Genomic DNA, 13,070 nt, shown 5'->3' with positions numbered 1-13,070 from the left:
TGAGAGTTTTCTATATACTGTCTCTACTTCCATATCTTCATTTTCAAGCATTTCAATTGTAATCATATCTTCTCAAAGTTTGCCATGATCTGTGTTTTATTAAATCTCATGACACGTTTTCTGCCCTCATCATGGAACTCTGCAGCAAAAGTGATGCAGTTTAATTCTTCTTTTTGTTTTGTTTTGACAGTATTACTCTACTGTTTCTTCATTCCTCAGCTCTGTAACAAATGTAACCTTCTGACTCCACTGATCCAAGTTGCCCTGGTCGTTCTGCAACATTACAGTATTATTTCCCCTTACCACTGATGACATCAGAAATTATCTTAATTTTCTTTTTTTAAAAAAATCCAATTCCACTTGATTGTAAGCCCCATGAAAATGCAATATTGTTTATTTCAGTCATTGCTGTATTTTCAATGCCATGAACAGGGCCTTTCATATCATAGGCCCACATTTGTTAAATAAACTGATAAATAATATAACACATAAACAGGTGTCTGATACCAAGTAGGTGCTTAATAAATGACAGCTTTTATCCTTCTAGCAATCTGAGGGAAAAGTAGCAATCATTTGTTTAGTTAAATGATTCCCTGAGTGGTACAATAGATTCCCAAATATACTCCCAACATGACCGTGGACCAACAGTCTCCTACCTTGAACTGCTATTCTTTTATGGGTGCTCTTTTTCCCTCAGCCAGAAGGAAAATGCCATCCTGTTTGGGTCACTAGTTCTTTCACATCCATTTCCAACCATTTTGTAGTACGAGTGGTCTTCACATTATGAGAGTTTGACTTAGGATCTTTTCAAGTTAACAATGGACTTATAGGGACATAACCCCATGATAAGGTGAGGAGCATCTGTAGTTAGATTTGTCTAAACAGAGAACGCTTCAGGGTGATGCTGCTTAGCTTCTTCATACTCTGATCTGTAAGACTTCAGCTCAGACCTCAAAAATAACGTGATAACAGTACCCTAACAATATCTTAAAAATCAGTCAATACAGTAACAGAGCCAGCCATTTTTATAAAAAGAAGTAAAGCTGTTTTAAGAGACTGAATTGATCATTTGTTTGAATTAACTGATCAACTAGCAGCTGGCCATCAGATGGCCTGAAAGGTACTTTTATACAGAATGCTATAATTTTCAAATCATCTTTACATAGAGTGTTTCATTTAATTTATAGCTTTATGATAAAGTTATAACTACCAAAAGCTATTATCACTTGAAATGGCCTAAGTTGTCATCTACTCCAATTTCTTTATTCCTATAATAATGATAGTGATAATGATACCACATTACTAACTTGAATTATCTCATCCCTTTGTAGGAAAATTAATATATTTTTAAAATTAACTTTAAAATTGACTGACTAGCCAGTGTTCTTCTGTCTCAGTAATATTGCAATCCATGTCAATCATTCTAGATACATGACATTCTAGCCTACTTGGGGGTGGATTTTAAAATTATATTCTCGAATATTGTTTAAATTAAATACAGGAAGAAAAATGTAAATGAGAAAATTTAAAATACAAAAATGCAGTAACATATTGGCAGTTGTCATTCATGTATTATCTTTTATTTGAAGATATGGCAAATGCACAGAGCTAGTATCATATTCTGCAAACTCTGATACAAAGTTTGATATGTGCTAAAATGTCAAATCTACCAATGTCAGTTATTAGTGCCTTCTTTGGAAGTGTATCCAATTCCTTTTTTATATCAGCTTTCTTTCCTGATACTGTTTTGAAAGCTTCATAAGATATTCATGACCTAGAGAAATCTATTAATTTTTCCCAGTAATTTATTTTACTGCTTTATGGAATTTGTTCAGAGGAATACTAATATTAGATACTAATAAGAAATGTTGTCATATTAAAAAATACCTACTGCTTATCCATAAAAGGGGAAACTTTAGCTTCATCTGGTAAGTAGAACCAGGATAACCATGGAGCCATTTGGTAAAACTAAAATGCTATGGCAAATTACCATTACCAATCACCGCTACATTCTTACTGTGAATTTCTATATGCCAAACAGACCTCTCCCAGGAAAATCATAAAGGAAAAACAAGGTCATAGTGTCAGACTCTGTGTCCTTGATTTTTTTTTCTGTGATTTGTGGGGAGGTGGGTGGTTGGCGTATGTTTTATATTTTAAACAATTTCCAGGAAATTATTATTTCATTGAATCATAAATGTTAGGATGGCAAGAGGTCCCGGGAAAGCATCTGCTTCACTTATTTTTTTTCACCCAGGTAATAAATTATAATCCCTACTTTATGGATATAGTTGAGCCTTTGAGAGCTTAAGTGCTTTGAAAAAAATCATGTGGTTTAATTCAACTAGAAATAGGTGCTTCTCCTGTTAGAGCATTCAACACACTGTCATGACTGCCTGTTTAGTTCTTATTTATTTACTGGTCTCTCTTAAAACATCCTACGCACCAAAAAAAGTGCACATAAATAAGCCACGTGTATGTTTATCACTTTTTAATCATTGGCTCCTAGTACTCTGCTTACCACATAGAAGTTCAATTAATATCATTGAATAAAAAGTAATAAATGGTCGAATGATCATTCAAGAATTTACTGTTAAACATTCATCTGTGGACAGGAAAAGCCACTTATTTAAGTTAGAAATTTTGAATGATGCATGCTATTTTTATTTAGTAGAGTCACAAAATCAGATTATTTTTAGCGCAAGAGAGGACCATACCATTTATTCAAAAAGAAGAAAAAAACCTATCTTTGTTGTGCTAGTTCTTTACATTATCAAATCAAGTACAAAAATGAAAGCAAAAAATAGGTATTGAGACATATTTCATATTGTTCACTGGAGCCTGAATGAGGCATTATTTCTTATAGTCGTTGATACATCCTCTTACACATAGAATCTAACAAACATTTTATAACCTCTTTAGGAAATATTATATTTCCCTTTCTTTCACCAGAGGAGTTTCATCCTGAGCCTGACTACTCAATATAATTCACATTGAAAATTAACTCCATAGCTTTCCTACCATTATCATTATTAAAGGCCTCCAGGTGCTCAGTCCTCAACATTTTTCAGGCAGTAAATTGCTCAGGTTCTTTTGAGGAATTTAGAAACAGAGAACCAATAAATCCATCTATAACCTCAAAGACCTGTCTGCCATTTTCAGACAGACAGGTCTTTGTTGTGTTTTGTTTTGCTTTGCTTTATCCTAAGGGCACTAATGGGTGTAATAATTGGGACATAAAAATAATCAAAAAAGAAATACAAACAGCTTTGTATACTAGAGGATATAATCAGATTGCCCTAAGCATCATTTTTCTCATCTTTGGCTGATATGTATGGGTTTATGTAATGTTTGTCTTTCAAATACATCTGTTGGAAAATACCAGACCAAATTGATATTAGTTAGTATTCAGGCAGTCTCTTTTTCTGCTGGCAAATAATGAAAACAACATATTAAAAGAATAACTTTCTTGTAGAAAGTACCTGGGTTTTTTTTTTTAATATACACTTATTTACTAAAGCTGTTTTATTATTTGAAACATCTCTTGGGGTTTGAATAATCATTTATCAGGTAAAATCTGTAGTGATTCTTTCTTTCAACAAACTAGAACTTACTTCACATTCACAGATTCATTGTTCTATCATGTATCTTCATTTAAAAAAAAAAAAAAAAAAACAGGAGGAGAAGAAAGAGAGACATGTCCCTTTCTGAAACATTTCGTGCTGACACCCAGATGACCAGTTTATTGTTAGGTCTCATTTTCTGTTGTACAAACCAGAAAATGAGCTCCCTGTTTTATTTTATTCTTATAATTTAAGAAGTGCTGGCTTCGGTTGGAGCTGATGACCTAAAACTTAAAAAAAAAAAAAAAAAAAAAAAAGAGTAGCTTTTATTTTGAAGACAATATATAAAGTTTGTATAGTTCTTTGTAAAACTGATAAAAATTGCTCAGGAGTTAAGAATATTAAAAAATATAGTCTTGACATTTGGTTTATATTGGTTTGTAGTTTTGTTCCTTTTAATTTAAATAAACATGCAAATATTGTGGGCCATCTATCTCTGTATTTCTAATCTCCTATTACAGCTAATAAACATATTAGTTGATCTGAAAATGCATTTCCATGATCAAAGGCAAAACAAAACTAGAGAAATGTTTATTTTTCATTAGAGACCATTGTAATAGCCTCAATGGGGTAAGACCGTATTCTCTTTGTCTTACTTTCAGGTTTCCTATTAGGGACCAACGTAGAGCAAACTAACTAAATAAGACAAGTTCATCTTCAATTTTTGGGGTTCTCCAATGAAGTATTTTTCCTGAACAGGTCATGATATCTCTAACATTCTGCCAAACTCAGTGCTCACTTCTGTGCAATACAGCTATATGCTTGTCCTTTATGTAAGTTACCATGATTTTGTAATGAGAATCTGTATCTCTGGCTACATCTTACTATCCCAGGTATCCAATTCTGATGTCAAAGTTAATAAGAAGGAGGCAGTCACCTATAATGAATCCTACCTATTACAAAAATAGTTTAAAGGCCAAAATACATTTGAAGTATTATATGTTTCAATGCTTTCTAACTGAAGCTAAGAGACTACTGATATGGTTTGACTGTGTCCCCATGCAAATCTCATCTTGAATTCCCATGTGTTGTGGGAGGGATCCAGTTGGAGGTAATTGAATCATGAAGGTCTTTCCTATGTTTTTCTCATGATAGTGAATAAGTCTCATGAGATATGGTGGTTTTAAAAATAGGAGATCCCCTGCACAAGTTCTCTCTCTTTTTGCCTGCTGCCATCCACATAAGATGTAACTTGCTCCTCCTTGCCTTCTCCCATGATTGTTAGGCCTCCCCAGCCATGTGGAACTGTAAGTCCAACTAAATCTCTTTCTTTTGTAAATTACCCACTCCTGGGTATGTCTTTATCAGCAGCCTAAAAACTGACTAATACAGTAAATTGGTACCAGGAGTAGGGTTCTCCTGAAAAGATACTCAAATATATGGAAGCAACTTTTAACTGGGTAACAGGCAGAGGTTGGAATAGTTTGGAGGACTCAGAAGAAGAGAAGACAATGTGGGAAAGTTTGGAACTTTTTAGAGGCTTTTTGAATGGTTTTGACCAAAAGCCTGATAGTGATATGGGCAATAAAATTCAGGCTGAGAAATTCTCAGATGAGACTTTGGACTGTAGACTTTTGAGTTAATGCTGAAATGAGTTAAAACTTTGGAGGACTGTTGGGAAGGCATAATGGGTGTTGAAATGTGAGGACATGAGATTTGGGAGGGACCGGGGCAGAAAGATATGTTTTGGCTGTGTCTCCATTCACATCTCCTGTTGAATTCCCACATGTTGTGGGAAGGACCTGCTGGGAGGTAATTGAATCATGCCTTCCCCATGTTTTTCTCATGATAGTGAATAAGTCTCACTAAATGTGATGGTTTTAAAAGAAGAGTTCCCCTGCAAAAGTCCTTTCTCTTTTTGCCTGCTGCCATCCATGTAAGATGTAACTTGCTCCTCCTTGCCTTTTTCCATGATTGTTAGGCCTCTCCAGCCATGAGGAATGGTAAGTCTAATTAAACCTCTTTCTTTTATAAGTTGCCCAGTCTCAGGTATGTCTTTATCAGCAGTGTGAAAACAGACTAATACAACTACCCTGTCCTAAACTGGACTGAATAACTAGAAAATTATATTTTCTTACATAAAAAATTCAGAAGCAGGTATAGTCAGGGGCTACATTTTAAAGCTCCAGCTCCACTTCCCAGTGAATCATGAACTATGCATGGCATTATTCCCAAGTCAGAAGCAAAATGGCTACAACAATTTAACAACTAAAACCCACTACCAATAGCACCTGTAACAAGAAAATTAGCCATTTCTTCCCTGGCTATTCAATTATTTGTATGAGAAAGAATCCTTCCAGACAACTCCGGAATCCCTCAGGAATCCTTTCAGAATCCTTCCAGAATCCTTCCAGAAAACTTGACCTCCTGTCTCATTGGTCAGTGTTTCGTAACCCAATCACCAACAAAGGGAATGAAATTATTTTTATGGTTTGTCCAGTTTAGAAAAGTCATTTGAGGAAGATATAAGTGAGGACAATTATCTCCAAATAATAAGTAAACACTAAAAGAGGAGATAGAAAGGTAAGAGAAATAGAACGAAATAACTAAGCTATGTCCAAATAATAGCAAGCAGAGTTGTTTTATTAGGTCTGCCTATCAGGTCTGCCTAAAGCCCTGCTAAAAGGTACATTAATTTTTATATTTTCTGAGCTTACCTCCCTGTGTCTGTTTGCAACAAAACTTCGTAAGTTCAATTAAACCCAAAGACTATAGAACAACATCCTAGTTGCTAGGCAACATCCCAAACTCCAGAACTTTTTTGACTTCTTACTGTAGGCCATAAACTACTTTTCCACATCTTATTCCTTTGATTCATTACTCTTTAATATTTGGAGTAAAATATCATTAATTAATATAGCCCCTTTCCAGGTTCATACCATCTTTGATTTAATCATACCTTAAATAAAAGTAGCAAATATATTTGCTTTAGGTATCCCTACTGTATTGTTACAAAGACTCCATGTTTTCAAACTCTTCTCTTTCCTACTTTCTTACTCCTTAGTTACTGTCCTCGTCTGCTATTGCTTTCTTTAATTCAGTCATTGCTGCAGGTGGAAATCAATCACTATTCCACTTATGATGCTATTATTGTTGGTCACATATCAGAGGTGTTTCTGCAATTGCCACTATTTCCATGACCTCCACAAGAGATCTATTGAAAACCTTCTCCTATGACTATAATTCTTTTGGCTAATTAGGTAAACATAGCTCTTTTTGTAGTTTAGCATTTTTAAAAGTATGCTAGTTTTCTGTTGTTATGTAACAAATTATGACAAACTTAACAACTTAAAAAACCAAATTTATTACCTCAGAGACCCTGTGGATCAGAAGTACAGACACAGTTAACTAGGACTTCTGGTCAGGGTCTCACAAAGCTGCAACTAAGGTATTGTTTAGGCCTGAGTTTTCACCTGAAGCTCGGCAAACTTTTTCAAACTCATATGATTGTTAGTAGAATTAGTTTCCTTGCCGCTGTTGAACTCATGGAGGCTCCTTCTTCAATGACAGCAGGAAAGTTTTTCTGATTTCCAGAAGGCCCAGTTTTCTTTAAGGGTTTACGTGATTAGGTTAGCCCCATTCAGGAAAGTCTCCCTTTTGATTAATTCAAAGACAACTGATTTGGGACCCACTCATGAGAGGTACAATCCATTATATTCATGGTTTTGCCCACACTCAACAGGATAGGATTATAAAAGGTATGAATGTCAAGGGGTTAGGGGTCTTGGAAGTCATATTAAGATTCTGCCTACCTCAAAAGTTAGCCTTCATTTTCACTTCATTTTTATAGTCGTTATGTTAGGCAGCTCGGATGAAAAGATGATGAGATTTTATCTCTAGCCTTAGAGTTTACTCTACTTTGGAAGATGTATTTGTAGACATTAAATAAAGGAAACAAGATAAACATACAATTAAAAACAATCATGTAATCTAATAGTTCAACAGAGGAGATATGCTAATCTGGTTTTGGGAAAGATGAAGAAATAAAGGTCATACTTAAATAGGTGGCAATGTCCTTAAAAGTTGAAGCTTTCTAAGATGAGTAAAATTTAGACAATTTAAAATATAAGGAAATGATAATACATATAAAAATAAGAAGAAGAGAAAAAGAATGGTCAAAGGCCTAGAAGCATCTATCAACATGTAGTATTTATGAAATACTGGCAATTTATCATTTTGCTAGAGTTCAAGGTTGGAGGTAGGGAATTGAAACTGTTAAAATACACAGAAGCATTCATTATATTGGGAACATTGAATGCCATTGTATAATTATGATAAATTATTCTGTTGGGAATGGGAAACTATATTTAAGAGATTTGGGGGAAATTTTTTATTATATTGGTATATCGTACTATCTTGGTGGCCATGATAAAAGATGGCTTGAAGAAAGAAAACAGGAAAACATTTTAATAGGTTATTGTAGTTTTTCAGCTTAGAGGTGATAGGAAAATTAGGTAGTACAATAGTATTAGGGATGATAAAGGTAGGAAAAATTGTGACAGGTTGAGAGGGCAAAGTTGGGCAGTACTTGGCAAATGATTAGTGTTAACACTGAAGAAAGAGTCCAGAAAAATTGATTTATCATCTTAGCAACTGAGTTCTTAGTGATGTACTAAAAGTAGTAGAAAGCATAGGAGAAGATTTATGGTCTTAGAATTCATAAATAAATGATTGGTGCAATTTGGCAAAGTTGATTTTGAGGTTCTTGTGAGATACAAGGTGCAGATTCCAACAGACAGTTGTATCTACAAACTACAGCCTATAAATAAGTCTGAAGATAGGGGCAAATTTAAAGATTTAGATTGTAGACTCAGCCGCATAAACATCAGATAACACACAATAAAATGTCCAGGAACAATATGTGAATTAATAAAAATGATAGCATGAGACTGGTGGCAGTGGCTCACACCTGTAATCCCAGCACTTTGGGAGGTTGAGGTGGGAGGATCACTTTAGGTCAGAAGTTCAAGATCAGCCTGGCCAAGAAGTAAGAGCATGTCTCTACAAAAAGTAAAAATAAAAATAAAAACAAATGATGAGGTGATAATTAAATCATGGTCAAATAGAGGAAGAAGAAAGAAGAATCTTCAAAGCAGTTAAAAAAAACAATAGTCCCATAAGTACAGGAAGTAAGACAGAGTAGGGTCCTAATAGTTTAAGAAGAAACATAGACAGCACCACAGAAGACTGGTATATAATAAGATCATGCCAGAAGTTCCCTGCAATTAGATATGGCAATTAGAAGGTCATTGAGTAATTTCATTAAAAAACTTATTACAGTAATGGAGAGAGAAAACCACTTGAAATTGTCTGCGGTATAATAGGATGTGATAAAGTGGGAACACAAATAGAGACCATTCTTCAAAATTTCACCTAAGAAGGAAAGGAGTTTAGAGGAAAATCTGTATGAGGCACAAATTTTAATTAATGTAAAGCTTGTAATGTAAATGTAAAGAATATGTTCAGGTTATATGTCATTAATCAACAGAAAGAGACATTAAAGTAGGCAGGAAAAATAGTTCGTGAAAAAAATCATGAAAGAGAGAATGGGAATCAAAAACATTGGTAAAGGAGGTTGATCTTCAGAAGGAGAAATGATGTCTTATAATGAGATCGAGTAGAAAGAAAGAGGGTAGAGATATACTTGTGTTGGAGAATAAGATTTGGTTGATGGAGTCCAGAACAGATTACTACAACTTCATTGTTTGCTTCACTAAAATTAAAAAAAAATCAGAATTAATTGTTTGTTTAGAAGACTTGATTTAGATATGCTTCGAGAGGAATGGGAGAAGGGCTTTAAGAAAAAAAAGAAAAGAAAAGAAAAAATGTAGAGCTTTGAGTATTCAGGTTAGACCACATTTAGCACTTTGTAATTCTGAACTGAAAAAGCAAACACGGTGAGTTATTAGATAAAAAAAAATAGATCAAGCAGCTTTAAGGACCCACTTGAGGGTATGAATTTAAAATTCCTCCTGTCAACATAATTGTGTGCTTTTCTTCGTTTACATTTAGCTGTGTTGTTGCAGAAGTGAAATACGTGGAGATTTGGAACTCACCTGGGGCATTGTGTCCAATTATCTTATTGCCGTTTATCATCCTTAGCACTTAAAGATTCAAGTTGCCACTAACAGAACTGCTATTGTCCACATGCTTCCATTTTTAATGACTGAATAAAATATCATCAAATTTTCTACTACCTCTTTTCTGGAATCTGTGCTGTATTGTGGAATACTATAGATGGAATTTACCTAAATCTTTTCAATTCCAAAGCTGCCCCACTAGTTCTAGGAACCACTCTGTCTTCTATAGTCTAATGTGATAGTCTACTAATAACCCTTTTCATATTCAATTGTCTTTCCCTTACTTTAATTATGAAATATTTTAATATTCACAAAACCATTGAGTGCATTAGTTAACATTTATTTGTCATATATATGCAGAGATTATAAGAAAAATAAGATTAACATATAGCTAAAATCTTTTCCACTTCTTTTTTTCTCATCACTACCTTCCCCTTCCAAGAAGTGAGTACCCTCTCAAATTTGCTGTATATCATTTCCATGCATGTTTTAAAAATAAGTTTACTATATAGTCATTAGAAATTAAATATGTCAACATTATTTTTTATATTTTGAAATAATTTAAATGGTATCATACTTCATGTGCCATCCTAGGTTTTATCAAAAATATGATTTAATTTATAATAAAATATAGACATATTGATTACTCAGGCACAAATTTAACAAAATATCTAAAATATAAGTAAACATTGGGAAAGAGTGAATACTATACCATATTCATGAATTATAAATCTCTATATTGTTAAATGTCAGTTCTTTCTAAATTGAGACATAAATTCAACATAATTTCTTTCAAAATTGGAGCATAATGTTTCAGTACAAATTGACAAGCTAAATCTAAACTATATATCAAAATTCAAATTAAAGTAGCCAAAGCAATTTTTAAAAAGCAGAAGCATTATAAAAAGTTACATTTCAATATTTACTATCCAATTAGATCCATTACTAAAGACTCTAGTATTATTTTTAAAAAGTTAGATAAAATAATTAATTGAACAAATTAGAGTCCAGTAATAAATCCATACTTGTGTGGTAGATTTTTAACACAAAGTAGGTTATAATTCTAAAAGTTAAAAATTAAAAATATAAATTTTCTAGAAGAAATATCTGCAATCTTAAGATAGACCAATTTTTTTCAGACACAAGCACAAATAATAAAAGAAAAATGATAAAATGAGGTTTATCAAAATTAAAATCTTTTTTTTTCCTTTAAAAGATTTTGTTAAGAAATAAAAGGCAATCCACATGTTGGGGGAAATATTTGTAATACACATATCTAAAAAGGACTTATATTGAGAATATAGAAATATATGAATATATATATAATAACATAACTTATAAATAATATACAAATAAGTTATTCAATAATTTGAAGACAACAAAAAGAAAAACACTACTAAATCACCTGAGTATGCATAAATTTAAAAATTATTTTGCTGAATCAAATAACATAATAATACCTACTATATGTTTCAAATAATACAAATCCCAAGACAATTAAAACTGATATATAGTAATAGTAAGTAGGTTAGCAGTTGTTTGGGGAAGGGGTTGGAGGGAACTATAGTTTACAAAGATGCATGAGGAAGCTTTTGGGATTAATGAATATCTGTATCTTGATTTTACACTTTAAATGGTATTGTAAGTTAACCAAAATAATATTAGCAAACAAATAAGGGAAAAAGAACTATAAGTACAAGTGTACTATTTTACCGAGTTAACCAACAAAGTAACTTTTTAGCAGTAAAAAAGCTTTCAGAATTGGATTCAGTAAAAGAAGAAGTGGGGAGTAGCATGAATGAACAAATCTTTATTTTGTATTGCACACTTGAAAATTAACAGGTTAATACTTAAAGTATATATTTTAAAGTTATGAATGGAACTACACAAGGATTTAAAGACAGAAATGGTTACAAAAACATTGTTTCTGAGGATCAAGATTGGAATGTTTAATAGAGCAATAATCAAACATACATTATTACCTGTTAGTTTTTAGCAGACTCTCCATTACCATTTAACTTTTAACTTTTTTTTATCCATGCAAACTTGTTATATGATTTTATAATAAGAATTTCTCCCCATTAATGATTAGTGCTTCCAGACCTATGGTATTCCCTTTCATGCATTTTTTTTAAAGTAAGTTTTGAAGATTCACCCACACCCATTGTGTTTTGTTTCTGTTAAGAAATGTTAATCCTGGCTGTGCAAAGAACTGAAAATTCCCAAATAACAATCATCATTTTTCCCATGAGGGTTTGTAGGATGTTTTTATGTAAATAGGATTCCGTGTAGCCTTCTCTCTGTAACCTCGTGTTTGCTAAAAAGAGTTATATCCCTTTCTTCTCCCAAGTTACAAAATTAGAGCCCTATTCAGTATAACAGACCATGAAAATTCCCAGGTGCCAAAGGAACAAAAGCAGGGGAGGTGTTGTAATTCTGAGGCAAAAGCGATGGTTTAGTTTATACATGAAAGACTATGGTTCATATAGGAATTTGATTTAATCAGTCTTACTATCACAGAATGTCAAAATAGCGAAGACACCTATTGAGTCCTATCTCATGAAACTGGGTTTCCATAGTCCTAAGCATATTTGCTTGTTTTCGATTTTTAAAACATCAGTAGGTATTAGACATTTTCTTTTAGCCCCCAGTTTGTATCCCTGTCTGAATTTCACAATAACACCCAAGCTTCAAATACTCAGAGAGGAATGGCTTTAATTATTTTATTGAGCTTCATAAATAATTATTTTTCCTTATAATTTGGACATGTAAGAATCCTTGAGATTCTTCCAAAATCCCTAATAATATTGTCAAGCATGCCAAAATGCTAACAGTCAGTCTGTCTGGATTTACAAGTTGGGGAAAAAAATCTAAAGATGTTAAGATATGATGAATTTTTAAAAACTCAAAAAACGGTGAGTTTAATACAAAAATGTTAAATCATCTACTCATTGAAAATAAATTATTTCTGTGCTTATTCCTTTAATAGAATCAAAGCATATAAATGGATCAGATTGTAAATTCCTATTAGAAGGAATACCTCCTATGTGTAGGTGTTAATATGTATGCATAAATTCTAACTGAATGGCCAAGTATATGTAAGAATGAAAAGATAAAGGCACATTTAATTTTCAAACTTGATTATTGATTTTTAAAAATGATTTTAATTAAAGATTCAAAAGAAGATCCCTATGGTTTTGTTCTGAGTCCATGGTGGAACCTGAGAAGAGTTTCATCAACTAGTATTGAGATTTACTACTGAGAAAGATAAAAAGTTTCGGTGTTATCAGTATCTCTTTAATTAAAAATTATATTTAATTAGTCTTTTAAAAAATTCTGGATCCTTAAGACCTAGGCAAGTGCCTGA

This window comes from Papio anubis, chromosome 1 (genome assembly GCF_008728515.1).
Source record: "Papio anubis isolate 15944 chromosome 1, Panubis1.0, whole genome shotgun sequence".
Classification (NCBI taxonomy): domain Eukaryota; kingdom Metazoa; phylum Chordata; class Mammalia; order Primates; family Cercopithecidae; genus Papio; species Papio anubis.
Note: the sequence above shows the minus strand (reverse complement) of the source record.